Below are 20689 nucleotides of genomic sequence, written 5' to 3'. Positions count from 1 at the left end.
CGTGAGCATGATTTTACTGGCATGGGAGAGGAGGGCTAACGTTCGATAGTTTGCACAGTCAAGTGGAGAACCTTTCTTGAACAGTGGTACAAAAATTGAGTGGCATCACTGGCCCAGCCAATTTCCAACATCTATCTTCAGACAACATGTGGAGGATGTCAACACCTAGGTCACCCATGTTCTTTAGGATTTCAGCAGCAATTCCATCTTGGCCTGGTGCTTTCCAGTTCTGGAGTTGTTTTATTGCACGTTCCGTTTCTGTTGGGTTCTGGTGACCTGGCATTTGTTGTGGGTTATCAGTGAACAGCTTGATGCAGTATTCTCTCCGTACTTTGGCGATGCCCGCTGCATTTGTGATGATATTCCCTTGGTCATCTTTAATAATCCGAGTCTTAGGCATAAACTCTCGTGCCAAGTATTTCACCTTGTCGTTCAGTTCTGCGCTGTGATTTTCGGTCGCATGTGCCTCTAGTTCTGCACACAGTTTCTTTATGTGTTCATTCTTGTCTCTTCTACAAGCGTGTTCAATATCATTGCTCATTTTTTTCATTAGTCCTTGTTCTGGATTTGTAACTGAGCCAGATGTTGAGTCTCATTTCAACCAGTACAAAAGTTTCGTCAGTCATCCAGTGTTGTCACTTCACTACGGTGTTCATCTTTGGGACCTTGCGCGCTGCATCTGTGATCCATTCTTCAATTCTATTCCAAGCCATGTCACAGTTTTCCTGCACGTCAGGTGGCCCAGTGCTTCGGAGTGTTTCTTGAAAAGTAATTGGCTCAGGGGCCATTAACTTTTCCAAGTTTATTCTGACCAAGTTGTGGAACTTTCTTGTAGCTAGTTAGGTATTCTAATATATAACTACTAGTCAAAGCATTTCTTGTACCGCTTCTATTTTTCCATAAAAGGCTTAGTCATGAAATATGAATACCGAATAATTTATTATCCTATCTTCTATGTATCCCTTACATGTCTCAAGAATTTTATTTGCCTTCTGTACAGAAAAACTAAGATTCAAAAGCATAATCTGTGAACGATGTGAGAAGGTCCATTATGTACAATGCATCATGAGACCCACGAACAGGTCTGTCACCAACATGTTAGAATCAAACTTAAAAAAACCCTTGCACAACCATCAAACCTCCTTTTCATTAGACTTGAATAGGTGGAACCTTTAGCTTTACCAAGCATTGTAAAATCTTGAGTCAATACAGACAAAAAATGAAGTTTTTAATACTAAATCAGCCATATTGCCAGAGAAAAAAGTACATTTAACTGTGTTAGAAATGAGGATTACTGAAAACTAAATGGTGGAATTAAGAACAGAAAATGGAAGCAGATAATGAAGCCAGCTAAGACAGACATGACAGTTCTGGGAAATGCAATGCAATGAAATGCAATACTTAGAAAATATTAGGATTAAAACTGAAAGAATATACTGAATCTGGCACAATTATGAAGAAATATTTGAAATAAAAATCATAGAATTTTTTAGAATATTGTAAGTTGTACTGACACATAGGTCTTATGGCGATTATGGGATTGGAAAGGCCTAGGGGTGGGAAGGAAGGGGTGTGGCATTAAGGTACAGCCCCAGCATTTGCCTGGTGTGTGAAAATTGGAAACCACAGAAAATTTTCAGGGCTGCTGACAGTAGGGTTCAATCATAAAAATTATCAAGCTTAACGCCTAGATGATAAATGTGTAGAGCAATGAAAGGAATAGCAACTGCTTTGACTTTAACGGAGCAATCAAATTTGTTTAAGTTTTCCAAACCAGGAAGCCACACTCACTGTAGTGGCAGGGGACAGACCGTTCCAGACTTTGGTGTTCAAAAACAGCCTTAAATACCACTTTGAGCCAAAATAGTTTCAAGAAGAAAATCCCAGTTGCAAACAACTTTCCTTGTCAGTAAAATATCTGCACCATCCATCAGACTGTCTTCCTCATAACTGAAAAAAAGTTACAAGGGGCATACTATATTGTTTTACACTTGATTTTTTGTATGTCCAGGTATGGTTCACATTTTACTTTTGGAGGTGGTGATGTGTAACTAGTGTCTTGTTCCACCATTTGGGAGCAGGACACTCACAGGGGCCAACGAATGCACTCGTCATAACCATTTCATAACACTGTCAGCGAAGGTGCAGACAACATGGAAAGCAACCGTCAGGGACAGCGCTATACAACGTGGTTCCTATGGAAAGAAGGCATGACCACTGCAGAAATTCATCGGCGCTTGGTGGCAGTCTATGCAGAAAATGCAGTCAAGAAAAACTGTTTACAACCGTGTGGAAGGTTGGAAAACAGGGTGCACATCGGTGGACAAGGGAAACAAGGGAACCAGTTCTGAAAGGAATGTGACCGTTAATACCAGCCAACATTGCCCGGGTGATACAGGCCATCCAAGGAAACCAATGAATCATTTACAGAAATGGAGGCAGCCACAGGAATTAGCCAAAACACACTGCACGTAAAGTTAGGGAAGGTGCCATCTATGCCCGTGTCTAGACCTGTCTGCAGACAAAAAGCAGAGGCATGTGGACGTGTGCAGAGAACTTTTGCACCGCCATGATCAAGATCCAGCCGACTTCATGGCTAGTCTTGTGACTGGTGATGAGATACGGCTCCATTACCATGAGCCACAAACGAAACAATTGATGCAATGGAAGTCTAGGGGCAGTTCAAAGAAATGTTGAACATGAAGAAACCTCTCAGTGGTTGCCATTTTGCAGATTCTGCAGAACTGGACACAGCTGTCAAGGTCTGGAGAGACACACACTGGTGACAAAAGTGCATACAGTTACAAGGAGATTATATTCAGAAGGTGGATGTAACAACTGTTTTGTAATGTACTTCATTTGGGTAGAAAGGATAAAACATTATAGTACACCCTTTGTTCATTGCTTTTCTTGACCAAAGATTCCAGAAAGTTCAACATATTCATAGTTAATGAGGTAATTTAAGCTCCTAGACCAAATCCTTACGCAGCAGGAGAAAACTGAAAAAGGTTTGATTAAAAATAGGGAAACTAGACCTATTTGCATTCTAGCAGTGGATATGAATCTACAATATGCATTTAAGGCTACCACCCAGCTGGCACATTCCCTACCAATTATTCACCCTGCCTTTTCTTAAATTTATTGAACATTTGCTTTGCACAAGGCATTTGTATACAAAATAACTGTCCTTACCATAATATAAAGCAGCGAATAGAACGAGATATTAAGCACAATAAAACTTAAATCTCTCTAGATATACACCCTTTCACTAGTTAGCGCTATGCCAGCAGCTGCTAGGCTGTAACTGTTCCTTTACTGGCCTGAGCTAGAGCGCCGAACTGTGCCCACCTTTGGTCTACTTGAAGTACAAACATTACCAGACTAAGAGGTTAGAAGTTTCTTCAAAAAACTGAAGCTTTCATTCCTAACACTTCTAACTAGTGTTAGCTCTATTGCTAAATGGTTAGCGTGCTGGCCTTTGGTCACAGGGTTCCCAGGTTCTATTCCTGGCAGGGTCAGGAATTAAAACTATCAATGGTTAATTTCACTGGCACGGGGCTGCGTGTGCGTTTCCATCATTTCATGCTCATTACGATGCGCAGGTCACCTACAGGCATCAAATCAAAAGACCTGCACCTGGCAAGCTAAACATGTCTTGACACTCCGGCACTAAAAGCCATATGCTATTTCATTTATCATTACCAATACTGAATGTTTAAACAGCCAGTCAACTGCTTTAAAACTGCATGTGATCACTTTGGTCTTGCCATCAATGCATAAAAAAAAAGGTACTTGCACAACCTGCCCCAGGTGTTCAGTATCTCGATCTTGGACACAATGGAGCAGGTTGATCACTTCATATTTTGGAAGCATCTTACCTAAACAGTGTACCTCCAAACAAGATGTTGATAAAAGGATTGGGGCTACTCATCCAGCATTCAGACTTAATACAGAATCTTCATGAACAACAACAAACTGCATACCAAACTGTACAAAGCTGTTATTTCCATGCTCCTGTATGGATGTGAAACTGACACTGTCGCCATGATATCAAAAACTAGCGCTTCCAACAAAAAATTATACAAGTCTTGAATAATAAGTGGGAGGATTATGTGGCCAACACAGCAGTTCTCTACAAAGCACAGCTTAACAGCACTGAGGCAACAATCCTCGTTAATCAGATTGTTGGGCAATGTTCACCGCATGAGTGATACCAGGCTTCCCTGCCTAATTATTGGGAACTTGGCTCTGGCAGTAGACCTCATGGAGCCCCTTTTAAGCACTTTAAGGACCAGCTGCAACTATAAATATACAGACATGGGAAGAATGTGCTGTGGACCGTTCACTGTGGCAGAACACTACATCCACTGCTGTGAACTTGTTTGTAAAAGAACACAGCATAAATATCAAGAGGCCAAGCAACAAGCAAGAAACCTGTCAATTATAACCCTACCTTCCTGCATCCATTGAGTGTGATTTGTGTGGGCATATGTTTTAAGCCAAGATTGGTCTGTTTAGTCATTTTAAAAAGTATGTTTTGTATTTTTTCATTATTTTTATTTTATTTCATCAATAATTTCATTAAATTTTTTGTCCAATTTTAAGCAATAAAACCTAAACCAAAAGATAGCTAATAATTTCCAGTAAAAAATTTTATTTTTACCTATGTACAAGAAACATGAGTTCTGATGAAAACATTACATATATAAAAACAAATTATCCTGACACTTTAACAAGGAAGACCTAGCCTATGTACATAAGTTAATCAGTCTGAAAAATACATATATACCATGAGTGCCATATTACTGGGAGTCATTATCTAACAATACATTGAAAATGACCTCTCTCTATCAAATATTGACTGGGATCCATGAAGCCTCCATTGCAGAAAGAAGACTGGCAATCACATCAATATCTTTAACTGCTTTACATGAACTACCAATTAGATCCCTACGCACTGTGTATGGTTCAAGGTATTTTGACGCTGAAAGTTCTCATAGGATGGGAATTTCCTTTATCCTTTTTTAAATTATATTTCATTATGCTTCTAGAGTCGAAAACCAATTCCACTTCATTTCATCAACTATTTTGCCATTTTGCTTAAAGGTAAATAGTTTCGCAAAAATTTCACGAAAAAGAGGTGCCTCCAGTCATTGCAAACATCCATAAACCGAGTTGAATTGCTCACTTTATGCAGGAAGAAGTTAAACTCTTAAAGAGTTACAGCCGCCAATGATGAACGAATACTGTATATATGTTAATAAACTTAACCATGATAGGTTAATATTGTGTTCGGTCTGTATTGACTGGTCTGAATGTATAATAAAACTATTATAAATAGTTATATTATACATACTGTATATATGTGAAAAAAAATCACATCCCTGATCGCACACTTCCAAATTGTATTATTATTATTATTATTATTATTATTATTATTGACTAAAATTTGTGCAGGCCTCTACAGAAAAATCTACATCACATGTCATACCAGTATCTCATCTCATGCTGTGGTTTTCCATAATGAAGTGGTTTTTTTGTTTTCCCTTTCTCATACTTTTGTCCACAACACTTGGCCATTTGTAGCAAGTAGTATTTATACCTGTTTCTAAAGCAGGGATATACTCCATTTTATTGGCAAATAAAGATGAAGTTTTATCTAGCCAAGAAATGTTACTTTAACAATCTGCTTTATATTGCACCGATACAGATGGGATTTATGGCAGCGATAGGATAGGAAAGGGCTACAAGTGGGACGGAAGCAGCCGTGGATTTAATTAAGGTACAGTCCCAGCATTTGCCTGGTGTAAAAATGGGGAAAAAACAAAACCATCTTCAGGGCTGCCGACAGAGCGCTTCGAACCCGCTATCTCCCGAATGCAAACTCACAGCTGCATGCCCCCCACAGCACAACCAACTTGCTCGGTCCAAGATATCTCTGATAATATGCTCAAACTTTGAGCCAATCACTTTGCGTCAGAAAATGTACATTGTAAAAAAAAAGTGATCAACTTTGACTTTCATTCAGTTCAAAATAACTACCACATACTGGAACACACACCTCGACCAAGTAAAGCAATTACAGGCTACACACTTAAACACAAGCAACCTACTAAGGTATGCATTTCCCCAATTCACATGGAACAAATTCATTTTAAATTCAAAGTATTTCAACAGAAAGATATTTATACATCAATGGGAGAATTTAATCTTACACCCCCCCACCACCACTCCATTCTCTCATAAAAAACAAGAACAGAACTGTTTCTTTATGCCCTCCCCCCATGGCACTAGTCCTTGAAGGGCCTTGGCCTACCAAGCGACCACTGCTCAGCCCGAAGGCCTGCAGATTACGAGGTGTAGTGTGGTCAGCACGACGAATCCTCTCGACCATTATTCTTGGCTTTCTAGACCGGGGCCGCCATCTTACCGTCAGATAGCTCCTCAATTCTAATCACGTAGGCTGAGTGAACCTCGAACCAGCTCTCAGGTCCAGGTAAAAATCCCCGACCTGGCCAGGAATCAAACCTGGGGCCTCCGGGTAAGAGGCAGGCAAGCTACCCCTACACCACGGAGCCAGCGTTTCTTTATGCATAATATATTAAAAACAAGGAATCTTGAAGGTATTAAAAAGGAAAGAGCTACTTCTAAAAGAAACCACTTTGCAAAAACCAAATGATCAAATATGTCTCCCAGTCATGGCTACTAATTTCAGCTGACCACCAACCATAAGACACTCTCTGAATGGTTGGTAGGTTACACATTACTCATTTTGTTTCATTACATTATACGTCCGGCTCCATGGCTAAATGGTTAGCGTGCTGGCCTTTGGTACCAGGGGTCCCAGGTTAGATTTCCGGCAGGGTCGGGTATTTTAACCTTCATTGGTTAATTTCGCTGGCATAGGGGCTGGATGTATGCATCGTCTCCATTTCATCCTCATCACGACACGCAGGTCACCTACGGGTGTCAAATTGAAAGACCTGCATCTGGCAAGCCTAACTTGTCCTCTGACACTCCCACCACTAAAAGCCATACGCCGTTTCATTTTCATTACATTATACAAATTTTCGGATGATCCCACCAATAAGGCATATTTATGTTAAAAACTATTAAACCATAAGTCAAAATGCAGTAACAGACCTGTTTCTGTACGGAGAAATGATTTCCCAGGTAACATGTGAACAGTATAAATGACGTTGAGACTACGTTGAATGTGCTTGTCGAGTCTGCTGTACGGATGGAAACTGTTCATGCCAGGGCCTCTTCCAGTCTTCTCCGAGCTGCTTGTTCTACCAGAAATGGACAGAGCTGATTCCACCTTCAATGCATTGTTTTCAATTCTGGATATGTTGAGTTTACCTGGAAAATACAAGAAAAAATTTAGACAACCATTCATACCTATAAAGCTGACAAATACATGGCATACAGAAACAAGAAAAACTCCTCTCAAAAGAAGACATCTAGAAAGAAAACTAATAAAGTATGGGAAAAGGTTATTCCAAAGAAAGACTAGGAAACCACAATCCTCAGATAAGTATGCTATCTAAACAGTGCACTCCATTTCATTCTACAATACTGGGAACTGTCAAATCCATAAGAGTTCAGCAAATCCTTGAGCTGCACCAGTCTCTTAGTATGTAGCAGCTTGTGATTAATGCTGATGGTTCTGCACTGTGATGCCCAGCCCACTGCAGTAAATGTAACAGACAAAGCTAAATTAGTATTACATAGAGGAAGTGCCAATTGAGCTCTTGTGCAACCATCCTCCAACCCCATGGAAATATAATTTATCTCCTTCACTTGTGTTCCAAAAAATGTGGCAGTGATAAGATAGTAGGGGGAATCCAATAGACATTTCTTTAATTTATTGTTTCAAAATTTTTTTGGTGTTGTACAACATTATCTTGTTTTAGAAACTTGTGTGTTGTGTCAAAATTATAATTTATATGTGAATTTCAATATTTTCATTTGTTATCAAAACTTGTGAGATGGAGTGTTCGTACACATGCAGTTTTAGAAGCACATTTCCTATTGCATAAAAAACTTCTGGAACATTTATTATCAGCAAGAAAGAAGAGACTTGATTGGAGAAAATAAAGAGTTCATGCAATTGGTGAATGTGAAAGTCAAAGGTAAAGCCTGTTTTCTGATTGATTCTCTTTGGTGGTTGCACAATTTCCTGTTTCTCAATCTTACCTGCTCCTTCAGTGGAAGCAAGGTAGTCTCGAGTCTGATTTTTGACCATCCTAGAGAGTGGACACCCTATCGGTCCTGTCACGGGATACCTGGTCTCAGGGTAAGCACCGTTTCTTCTTTTCAGTTATGAACTTCATTTAAATGTAACAATTTCTTTGCTTGCGCAAGAGCTTATCCTCGAGATTCACATTCACCGCTAAATTTGTCGAGATGACAACTTTTCAGTTAAGACCTCATACATTTTGTTTAAGGGGCAATCTTTTTTTTTTAAACCTTGTAACTAATATAATTAACTTATGTGTCAGGTTTTCCTCCCATAATTCTGTATCACCTAATATTCGCTCAAAATCTATGCTCATTACTGGAAGAGTTTTAGGTAGTGATGCAAGTTTCCTGTGCCTCTATGTTAGGACTTTTTTCTAGCTTGTGTAGATTGGGATTAGCCCTCATTTTGTGATCCTCTATGCACATTGTGCGCAATAAATTATTATCTATCTAAATCGTCATGTATCGGATACTTCCTTTTAAAGTTGTGATTAAAATTTCTTTTGTGCATTGCACATGTCAGCAGGTGTAGTTAACACTTAAATTTACTTCATAAATATCTTTGAGTTTTATTTTGTTCTTTCAAGTTTTGCTTTGTTGCCTTTTTAAAAGCAATGTGTTATCCAAGGGCAATAACTATCTACATTTCCTTTCTTGAAAGGCTATGTTCCATTACTTCACAGGGTCCATGCTGTTTTCCACATCCAGTCTGTAGCTGTAATGTTTCCCAACCTGTTATGTTTTATATTTTTTATATTTTACTGTGTTTACTGTGTTCATGAAACTATTATTATGTTATTTGCATAACCAAGCAGTTAAGCAGTTACAGCACAGAAAAAACAGGTACTGGTAAGCATACAGTTCAATTTGTAAGACTTCCTGATTGAGCAACTTCAACAATATACATACACTTTTCCAAAAAAAACCTGTTAAAAAGTTACAAAAATTAAATATTTCTTTCCCCTTAACAAAAATAATGTTGATCTACTATCACTCATTTAAAGAAGTTCCAAGATATGTATGCAACTTGCAGAACCAGCTTTCTGAACAGGAAATAATCACCTGATGCTAATATTCCTATTTTAATTTTCACAACCATCTTTGAAGAATTCACCTTCATCTCTACCACTACAGAGGAACATCATTACTTTAATGTTCACTCAGGTATTGACAATTACTTTTATGGCTTGCTTCATCTTTCCAGCTGTATTACAAATAATGAAAGACCACCTATCAAAACCTTTGAAGAAAGAATGTGTTTAAAACTTATAATAATTCTTCGCCACAGCACGGATCTAATAGCAAGATGCCAACACAGCAATGACCAACACAAATCAAGCTAGGCTTAAACACCTTTCTCTCCTTTCATATTCAACAAAACAAAGTGGTGGTTGTGACTGTTTTAAGAGACAACTAGGCAACCATCCTCTATAAAATGCTAATCAGAGAGACAAAGCTGAGGAGATGCAACACTTCAAAAAATGAATGTAGTGGCCAAAGACAGACAAGGGCCACGAAGGGTGTGAAAGTTAAAGACTCCCTAGGCCTCATTACCTAATACCGTCAGGGTCTGAAAAGAATAAGAGTTGACCAAGGGAGGTCAGACAGGATAGATGAAAGTGAAGAGACTGGCACAAGTATGTGGAAGCAATGCCAGAAATCAGCTCTGGGCCCCGTGGTAACCAACTCACATTCCCAAGTTGAAAGCTCCTCAAGCCCTTTTAGTCACCTCTCACAACAGGCAGGGGATACTGTGGATGTTATTTTGCTGCCCCCACCAACAGAGGAACAACAAGACAAGGTCATCCCTAAAAGGGTGATAGACCAAGAGAGGAGAGAGTGATTCTGCACGAGGATAAAGTCAATTCCAGGAATTGGGACATCTCAGGAAAATGGTTCCTCCAATACACACAAACAGGCCAGCTATGCTGGCAAGGTGTGCACACCACACAGAATATTATGGGCGGCTAACTACAGTTTACTCCGATAGGTGGTTAAGTTTGCTCCCAAACATTTGTACTAAAATGCTGTCGCACCCAGATCCAAGCAAGGTTACCAGATCACCAGTAAGTGAATTTGGTACCCATCCTTCGCTCGATAACACAGTATGAAGAATGGGATCGCTAATCACTGTATATCTTTCATTCTGTGGTTCTGCAACTCTGCACATCGCACCTCACCTCTCAACTGCCCTAGGAGAAATCAGCATGGCTAGTTGATTCCATTGGTGTAATATCTATGACACAGGGGAGGTGCATCCAATTTTTAAAAATTGGTTTTTATTTTTACAATTTGCTTTATGTCATACCGGCACAGTTAGGTCTTATGGTGATGAGATAGGAAAGGCCCAGGAGTGGGAAGGAAGCAGCTGTGGCATTAAGGTACAATCCCAGCATTTGCCTGGTGTGAAAACAGGAAACCATGGAAAACCATCTTCAGGGCTGCTGATATTGGGATTCAAACAACATCCAATTTTAAAAAGAATGTTATTCCCAAGAAAGCAGGTGCTGACAAGTGTGAAAATGTACCACATTAGTTTAGTGTCTCACCTCTACAAAATTCCAAAATCTAGACCTATCATTTACAGAAGAATGTAAAGAATTTTTAAGCTGAGTTGGGAGATCAGTTTGGCTTCAGAAAAAAATATAGGAACACATGAAGCAATCCTGGCTTTACGTCTTATCTTACGGATCGAATTAAGGACAAGCCCACATACATGGCATTCATAGATCTAGAAAATGCAATTGATAACTTTGATGGGTAATACCAATATAGCTGGTCCGTTATTGGACATTATAAATTTTCCAGCGAACTCATTCCTGGTTTCCAGTGTTTCACCCCAGTGTGCTAAGTTGGGCTCATCAGTTGGTAAATAGCACGCCTACCAAGACGCATGGCTAGTGCATACCGTGGAGGCCACTGCGTAGGCTACTTGGAGCCACCAGCAGTGCCAATGCACTATGAGTGTATCTCATTTTCAAAAACTGATGCCTGCCTGACCATCAGATGATGCAGATTTCCATAGGGAACCTGAAAATGAAAAATTTATTATGTCCAATAATGGACCAACCATATTGGTATTATAAATTTACTCACTTGGGACAAATATTGCAGGTTCCCTATAGGAATCGGGATCTGTATCAACTTTAATTGGACCAAGCTATTTGAGATTCTGAAGGTGATTGGGATCAGATACCCAGGAAGAATTATCTACGAACTGTACCAGTGGCGGTGGGCTCTGAGGAGCACATGAGCACGTGAACACCCAGTTTTTAATACATCTTTACGCATTCATGGACAATTAAAAACTTTCTTTTGACCTGATTTCAACAATCAATCTAAAGCATTCGACATATCAAAGCTCTGTTACACCGACAGTTGTTCGTTTTGACTGACAGTGCAGCGAGCACACTGGATAATGCGCTATTGTGCTGAAGACTATACGCATGCACAAAGCAGATGACGTCATGGTTTATGCACTTATATACCCATAAGCGAGGAGCACGGTAAGGTATGTACCTTGCCGTCTAGAGCCACCCTCAAACCACTGGCAGTATTACAGTTGACCACAAGGGTCCACCACCTCCCCCATTACGGTTAGCCACAGCCTCCCAGGAGCTACTACTGCATTTACATTACCGGCAGATTTCGCTAGTAATTCTGAATAGGCATTTTCTGGCTCTTTGTGAACAGGTGTTCGTAACTGCAGGAAGAAGTTTGCTTTATCTTGTGACTGAAAAATCTTTTCAAGTGAAATTAATTTGAGTTGTGTTTTGCTTCTGTTTGGTTTGTAACCATGGTATTCTTTGTGTAAGAGGAAATGAATTCAGTTCAGGTAATTTTAAACAGCAAAATATTAACATATCAGGATACATGAGAAATTAAAACCCTTGGACCAGACTAGATTTGATTATCGAAAAAAGTTACAAAAACTGACAAACGCGAGTATAGGCATAAGTTTAAGAGAGAAGTGTACGAAACCCGTATGTGGCTCTGTAGATGTAGATCTAGGAATGTGTTTTTTTGTTTGTATTGTAGAGCAAAGAAAGAAGTGTATGGAATTCAGCTGGGTGCAAAGACCTTGCTCATTTGAGTGCAAAAATAAATAAACACGAAAATTCTCATGCACATAGACATGAGTACTGAATTCTCTATGCTAGTGTTGTCCATAATTTCCAAGATGAGAATAGTTAACATGTGATACAGTAGAATCCTGATTAACTGAGATAATGTGGAGACTATTGGGGTCAATTCGGAAACTATTTTTAAGAAAATAGACTGGTCAATGCAGTACAAATTATTTCTATGCTTCGTCATACCCAGGTGAACTATTTAAAAACCAAGAAAAGTGCTCGCATCCTTCAATATTCACAGTGTAGTAAAGTTATTATCAATTTTACTTTTGTTCTACACTAACAGAATAGTCTAGTATAAAATTTATCCTCGGTTACAGGGGTTCTGCCATATTTGCGAAAAAGGAACCGGACAAGGAGCTTCTAGTGAAATGATTTATGTACCTATGTTACTTGCTTGCTGGTTTGAGACATGAACAAAAATGTTGTGAACCCCCTAAAAATTGTTACGAGCCGCCACTGAACTGTACAAAAGTCGGCATGCAGTGCTAAGAATAATGGGCTATGAAAAAGCATCCAGAAAGGAGTGAGGCAAGGCTGAAGTTTGCTTCCTCTCCTTTACAATGTTTATATAGAACAGACAGTACAGGAAATTTAAGAATTATTTGGAAAAGAAGCCAATCCAAGGAAAGGTAATTCAAACAGATTACTCAATATTTTATCCAAGTCTGCAAGATCTGGATAAATTGCCGAATGGTATGGACATTTTTTCATCAAGCTGTTTTACGTCCCACCATCACAGATATGTCTCACAGCGACTATGGGGTAGGAAAGGGCTAGGAGTGGGAAGGAATCCGCCTCAATTAAGGTACAGTTGCAGCATTTGCTTTGTGTGAAAATGGGGAACCACTGAAAACCATCTTTAAGGCTGCCAACAGTGGGGTTCGAACCCAATATCTCCCAAATGCAAGCTCATAGCTGTGCACCTCCTGACCGCATGGCCAACTCTCTCTGAATGGACAGTCTGAGAAGGAGTACAGATGAAAAATTCAGAAAAAAAGTACTGGAATGCAGTCACAATGATGCAGGAAATATTAGATTAGGAAATGAAGTCAAAGTAAGAACAGTAGATGAATCTTATTACTTGGGCAGTAGAATAAACTATTGCAGTATCAAGGTCAACAGACTAGCACAAGCAAGGAAGACCAGAAATTTGCTCACTTCAAACCTTGATACAGGAATAAGATGTTTTTGAAGACTTGTGTGAAAGTGAAACCAACTGTAACTCCGAAAGTAAGGAAATTTAAGATGATTATGATCCTTGTTTAAAGTGGCCTAACATCGACGTCATTGGCCCCTAATGGTACGAAATGAAATGACAAAAAGTTCAAAATCATCCACTGACCAAAATAGAAAATGAATGAAAGAATAGATGGACATGAACCCAAAAAAACAGTGGACAAGTAAAAAAAAGATCTAAATAATAGTGTTACTGACCAAGGGACCACTCATAAAGCACAATCTTGAATCTAGGATGCTTGATGTCAAAAGGGGTCCAAAATCCAGATCAAAGGACCCTCAGAATGGTACTTATCACTAGTAAAGTAGAACCATGGAATTTGTCATGTTTGGGTACTAATCAAAAGTAGCAAAGACTCACGGTGTTCCACACATGATGGTACTACTCACAAGTATTGTACGTCGCACAGGTAACGCAGACCCATGGTGTTCTCACAATGGCGCCACTCATAGCCAACGCAAACCGATGGGGTTCCTCACCTAGGTATACTAATCACGGGCGCCGGTATTCCCGTGGTGTTCGTCACATAATGGGTACTAATCACAGGCAATGAAGACCAACAGTGTTGCTCATAGTGCTACTAATCACAGGCAACACCGAGACCCGTGGTGTTTCTCACATGGGTACGACTCGTGGGTCCTGGAAACCCACAGTGACCCTCTCTCTGCTGCTACTAAGCACAAACCTATTTCGTACTTCATATAGTGGTACTACTCGCAAGTAAAGGCAACCCATGGTGTTCCCTGCGTGATGGTACTAATCAAAAGTAGTTTCATACTTCTAAGACAATCATCCCTTGGTCGCCCCTTTTAGTCTCTTCTCACGACAGGCAGGGGATACCGTGGGTGTATTTTTCGTCTGCATCCCCCATCCACAGGGGGTAGTGTGGTCCGCGAGAGGTATTTTATTTCCCTCAAGTCCGCCGGCAAGCTGGTTAGGACCCCCCTATCCACCACCTGGGACGCACCACGTGGGAGTGTCACATCTCCCCCTGCTACGCCAGCGTAGTAGGTTCGTAGAGGAAATTTAAGCTTTTGAAATGTGATGTCATAGAACACTGAAGGCAAGATTGGTAGATCAAATCCCTAATGAAAAGATAATGAATTTTTATTTATTAGCCGAGGCACCTGAGCTAAAGCTCACTGTGGTGCAGTACATTCTAATATGCCTACAGAGTATTCATAAAGTAAATTAATACACTCCTGTTACATCAAATTAGTTAATTTTGGTTACATGAACAGATCTAAGTATTACATATCACAACTTACATTAGTACCATAAAATATCAATATATCAAATATGTATGTTTTGTTTTATATAATTGAATTGTTTCATAATGATATGCTGTAAGAGTAAACAAGCAAACAAACTACTAAGTATACAGGAAGGAAAATATAACAGTTCAAAATTTAAATATATTTTTTTCTACATAAGATAATTCTTTAACTTAAATTATCAATTATCAATGAAAGAACAATATGGCAGGATTTCGCCAGAAGAGAGAGGATACATCTTAAAGAAAGAAGTATACGCAGTACTGTAGGAACCCAAAATACCTGGGAGTCACCCTGGACATGTCCTTGACCTACAAGAATCACCTCAATGTGTCAGCCAAGATCAAGACCAGGAATAACCTTCAAAAGCTGGCGAGCACATCCTGGGGTGCTAATGCTCAAATCCTGAGATCAACTGCTCTTGCACTTTATTCTGTCACTGAATATTGCTGTTCTACTTGGACTAGTACACACCCAGCTGAACCAAGCAATGTGTATTATTACAGGGTGCATCCGACCAACTAACACACTGGCTTCCCACCCTAAGCCACATACCACCTACATCCCTAAGATCACAATCACTGTTTAACTTAGGGAAGAATAGAAAACAATCTTCACCTCCCTATTAATTCTGACCAGCTTCTCCAGCTAAATGACAAATCCAGACACCCTTCTTGGCGTACTGCAATGAATCTACAGGACACCACCTTTAATGTATTGGACGCCTGGAAAGAAGAATGGCAACAGCAATCCTCGTTGCCACATTATCACATCATTAAGAACCCCTGCAAGTGCCCAGGTGGATTTTTCCTTCTCAAACGGCAGTGGAAGATGCTAAACGTAATTAGGACCAGCCAAGGTAGATGTGGAGCCACTCTTCAAATGGGCATGGAAGACATCACCGCAACGTGACTGCAGAGAAGAGGAGCAGACAGTGGACACATTGCATTTGAGAGTCCTTTGCGTGCTTATAGAGGCTCTGTAGAGGACTTGCTGTCTCAAGCGAAGCTCTTCTGACTTTCATCTTTTGATATGGAACTTAAGTTATGAACTTGAGATGGTTGTTATATATATTGTATATAATATTGTATTCATACATTAAATAATAAGTAAGAACAGTACAGGTAGACCAAGATATGAATATAACAAACTTGAGTAGATATAGGATGTAGAAGTTTTACAGAAATAAAATGGAAGGGCTCCATCAAACCAGAATATGGATGATGACCCAGACAACATCATTCCCATTAAAAACAGTTCTTTCTTTGGGGGCTATGAAGTAGAATTTTTTTAAGCTGTGTAGAAAGTTACAAATACAAATAGGAACACCATAGCGGTTAACTAGTTCAAGTCCTGTTGGTTGGAAAAATTTTCACTATCAGTATTTTGGCCAGCAGGATAGAAGTGGTGGTGTACATTTTATCACTAGATTGTGGGCCAAAAGCCTGGATTAAATTCCGAACATCACCGCAGTGTTCATATGGAGCGAGGGCATACGACCTCCTTTGTGCTATTCAACAGGAATCAATGTGCCAACACCGGGTTTCACCCTCTCCCTACTATCATACTGTATATTATCACTAAATCCATTTCATCCCAAGAAGAGCTTCCAGTCGTAAAAACTTCCTACAAAGATCTCTCTTCATACCAGACCCTTTCTACTGTAACTTCTCACATCCCAATTTTTCTCACAAGAGAACGTTTGGGTCCTTTTACTGAAGTTTAAATGGGGAAGAAGAAAGTAAAAAAATTAATACAATTTACTGAACAGTGAATACAAATAAGTATAGTACTTTTCAACTAGTTTTCTTTTTCACATTTTCACAGTATGGAATCATGCAGAATGTGAGTGGGAGTTGGACAATAAGACATTTTCTGTAGCAACAGCCCCAAAATTTTATTGCATTTGCCAATAGATTAATTTAGGATATACAAGGTACATTCTACATTAATTTACAGCACCTCATAATAAGAGCTAGTATGGAAATGTGTGTTAAATCCTAAGAGGAAAGTGCATGCAAGTTTCCACACAAATTATGAAACCAGTCCAATAGCTACAAAAGGGAAGTAAAGAATGCAATTCAGGTCCCCTCAAATAAAGTAACATGAATAATTTAATATCAATATAATTACAGCAGGTATAAGTAATACATTATACTGTCTAGTTTTTTTTTTCCTTTAAGTCGCACCGACACAGATAGGTCTTATGACAAAGGTGAGGTAGGAAAGTACTAGGAACTGGAAGGAAGCAGCCGTGGCCTTAAGGTACAGCCCTGGCATTTGCCTGGTGTGAAAATGGGAAAGCACGGAAAACCATCTTCAGGGCTGCCGACAATGGGGCTCAAACCCACCATCTCCCAATTAGTGGATACTGGCCACACTTAAGCGACTGCAGCTATCAAGCTCGGTCAAGTTATATGAACAAAGGAACTATTCATTATCATAATATAATTAAATGTTTATTAGGTTTTATTTGACTGCCTCCGTGTTTTTACGGCTAAGCTCCTGAACTACCAACCATGAACCACTTAGATGTTCATCCTTAACTTCAATTGCTTCTTTTTTCAGAAACTACTATACAGAACTACGACTGATGCCAAAGTCTGTTATAACAATTTGATTGCAACACAAACATACAAACAAAATTAAAGTTAAAAACTGTTCAAATGAAGTTTGAAAAATATCAAACCATACAATTTTTATTGTTAACCTCAGGCTAAGAGCTCCTTCAAAACTTGGTGGACTAACTACACGAACTTCTTATCGTCATACATTCGTTGTCGAATAAATTAGTGACAACAGTTAAATGTTCTGCAAAATTTGTGGGTAATACAATCCCAGGTGCACTACACAGCAAGAAAGTATCATTTTGTAAAGAAAATTATATTCTGATATCAATTTTTATTGCTGTAATTATTTTTAAATAATTTGGTGCAGGTCTTTACTGTCGAACATATCGCAGTGCTGCGAGAGATGTTTATAGCTGTGCTGTTTTACACTCAACACAAAAAACTGCTGCTAGAGGCAATCAAGTGGAGATTCCTCTAAGCACAAATTTTAAGGGAAAAGAAAGAAAACTATTTCGACTGATTCTGAAAAATAGCCCTTATTTTCGTGAAAGGCCAATTTAAGGGAAGAGTTTATGAGTACTTTGTCAGATGAAGGCCGTGTACCACAGCAGGATTGGTATGCTTAGAGATACACCAAGTTTTAGAAACTTCTTGTACACTGGAATTTAATCATTTTTAAATTTAAAATGTATTAGTTTTAAGTATGATACCCCACCCACATTCTGATTATTTTACCCCCTTACAGCTCACACTTCTAATAAATTTATACCAGGAGAATGAAATATAACGCATGGCAACTATGACAAGCAGACAGTGAGGAAGAAAAAGACTGATGAAACAATGTTGAAAGACCGTTTACAGTACCGGTACAGAAGACTTTGCGCAATTAGAGTAGCAGCGAATGGTTTTTAAAATAAAAAGTAGATTGTGCGTTAACAGTGTAGAAACAAGAAGCTTGTTGTGCTGTTAAACGACGTACCAGTATTTACGAGAAATCCACAGGCATGAAAATGTCATGCGATACCGACACGTACAATGTATTATTGTACAATTATGTTATTAGCTTTACGTCCCATTACTACTATTCTGGTTTTCTGAGCCACCGAGGTGCAGAAATGTATTCCTTCAGAAGTTCTTTTAAGTGCCATTAAATCTACCGACACGAGGCTGACGTACTTGAGCACCTTCAAATACCACCGGATTGAACAGGATCGAACCTGCCAAGTTTATTACTGTTGTAGTTAGTACTATGTCATTAAATTCTATTTTCATTGTTATCTGTAATTTATTTATTTATGCCTAGTGCAAACGATTGCCAGTACTAATAAAGAGAAAACCAGGCATTGATTATTAATAATAATAATAATAATAATAATAATGTTATTGGCTTTATGACCCACTAAGAAATGAAATGGCGTATGGTTTTTAGTGCCGGGAGTGTCCGAGGACAAGTTCAGCTCACTAGATGCAGATCTATGACTCCCGTAGGCGACCTGCGCGTCGTGATGGGGGAAATGAAGACACACAGTACACCCAGCCCCCGTGTCAGCGAAATTAACCAATTATGGATAAAATTCCCGACCCTGCTGGGAATCGAGCTCGGGACCCTGTGACCAAAGGCCAGCACGCTAACCATGGAGCCGGACGTCCCACTAAGTTAATTTTAAGGTTTTCGGAGAAGCCTAGGTGCCGGAGTTTAGTCCCGAAGTAGTTCTTTTACGTTCCAGTATATCTACCGAGACGAGGATGACTTATTTGAGCACCTTGAAATACCACCGGACTGAGCCAGGATCGAACCTGCCAAGTTGGGGTCAGAAGGCTAGCGTCTCAACCGTCTGAGCCAAACAGCCCGGCAGGCATTGAATAAATCAATCTTACTTACAAAAGTTCATAAGCGGTTAACTTATTCTATTTATTAAAGGAAACCAGTGGCTTAAAATCAATTCACCTCACGTTCCTCATTCTCACCTGACGTTCAAGTAGTTTTCCTCGGGGCATCGATGTCAAGAAGGTAAGTACCGGTAGATTACAACCCAAGCACATTTTTCCTCTCAATGGAGAAGCCCTAATAGATTTCATTTTCTGAATTTTTATGCTCTCGGTGGAAAGCTTGAGTGCATATTTTTAATTTCCCTCCGTTCCTGGATACTGCAGTCATTTTTCTGAGAGCCGTTTCAACTTGTCCTTTGTTAATGTTATTGTTATAATCACTCGAAGTTACATTCCACAATTCCGGAGCATTGTGGCAATCCTCAAATTCAGCGTTTTCAATAGCCCACTTCATCTTGCCGCACGGAAACTGTAGCACCGATCCACAGTGTCGGGATCCCGGGGCGACACTGTTCGACAAGCACATTTGAGGCATGCGGCACCAGGGAGTGTTTGACAGACCGCAACATGTCTAATGCCACACAACCGCACGCTACATGTCGCGCCGTGTTTCCTCAATTGAAAGTCGACTGCAGCAAAGAGAATAAGTACTGCAGCATGCGTCAATGTCCCATGCTCTATGTCGCCCAAATGTTGCCTCCGGGGAATCCCACCTTAACGTATATTACCGGTACGTCGCAATATTACTCTATGGAACGTGCCGTACGATTGCTTTTAATGAAGTTCAATCAATCAACATTAATCTCCATTTAGGATAGTCGCTCAGGTGGCAGATTCCCTATCTGTTTTCCTACGGTAGCATTTTCTTAAATTTACTGCGAAGAATTAGGAAATTTAACATCTCCCTTGGTAAATTATTCCAATCCCTAACTCCCCTACCTATAAACTAGTATTTGCCCCATTTTTCTCTCTTGAATTCCAGCTTTATCTTCGTATTGCGATATTTCCTAATTTATAAAACACCAAACTTATTCGTCTACTCCAAAGTCTTCCCAGCCCAAACTCTGCAACATTTTCGTAACGCTACATCTCTTGTCGGAAATCACCCAGAACAAATCGAGCTGCTTTTCTTTGGATTTTCCCCCCCTTCAATTCTCGAATCAGGTAATCCTGGTGAGGGTACCATACACTGGAACCCGAGACGTATGCCCTTTACATCCTTACTCCTACAGACCCTCAATCGTGTGCAGAGATCTGTAGCCTTTATTTACAACACCGTTTATGTAATTACCCCAACGAAGACTTTTCATTATATTAACACCTAGGTACTTGATTTCCAGAAGAAACTTCCACCCCATCAACGCGGTAATTAAAATTGGGTTTTTCCTATTAGTGAAA

General features: G+C 39.6%; 1 long non-coding RNA gene across 1 annotated transcript in view; it reads right to left on the bottom strand.

The window, feature by feature from the left end:
* The window catches only part of LOC136884745 (uncharacterized), a 33290-nt gene extending 25855 nt beyond the window's left edge, over positions 1-7435 (bottom strand). The window contains exon 1 of the long non-coding RNA XR_011018886.1: positions 7144-7435. This is a non-coding gene — a long non-coding RNA (uncharacterized lncRNA). The remainder of the gene's footprint in view (positions 1-7143) is intronic.
* Between the last annotated feature and the right edge of the window lie 13254 nt (positions 7436-20689).

Source organism: Anabrus simplex, chromosome 13, assembly GCF_040414725.1.
Source record: "Anabrus simplex isolate iqAnaSimp1 chromosome 13, ASM4041472v1, whole genome shotgun sequence".
Classification (NCBI taxonomy): domain Eukaryota; kingdom Metazoa; phylum Arthropoda; class Insecta; order Orthoptera; family Tettigoniidae; genus Anabrus; species Anabrus simplex.
Note: the sequence above shows the minus strand (reverse complement) of the source record. Positions and strands in the feature narration are given on the sequence as shown.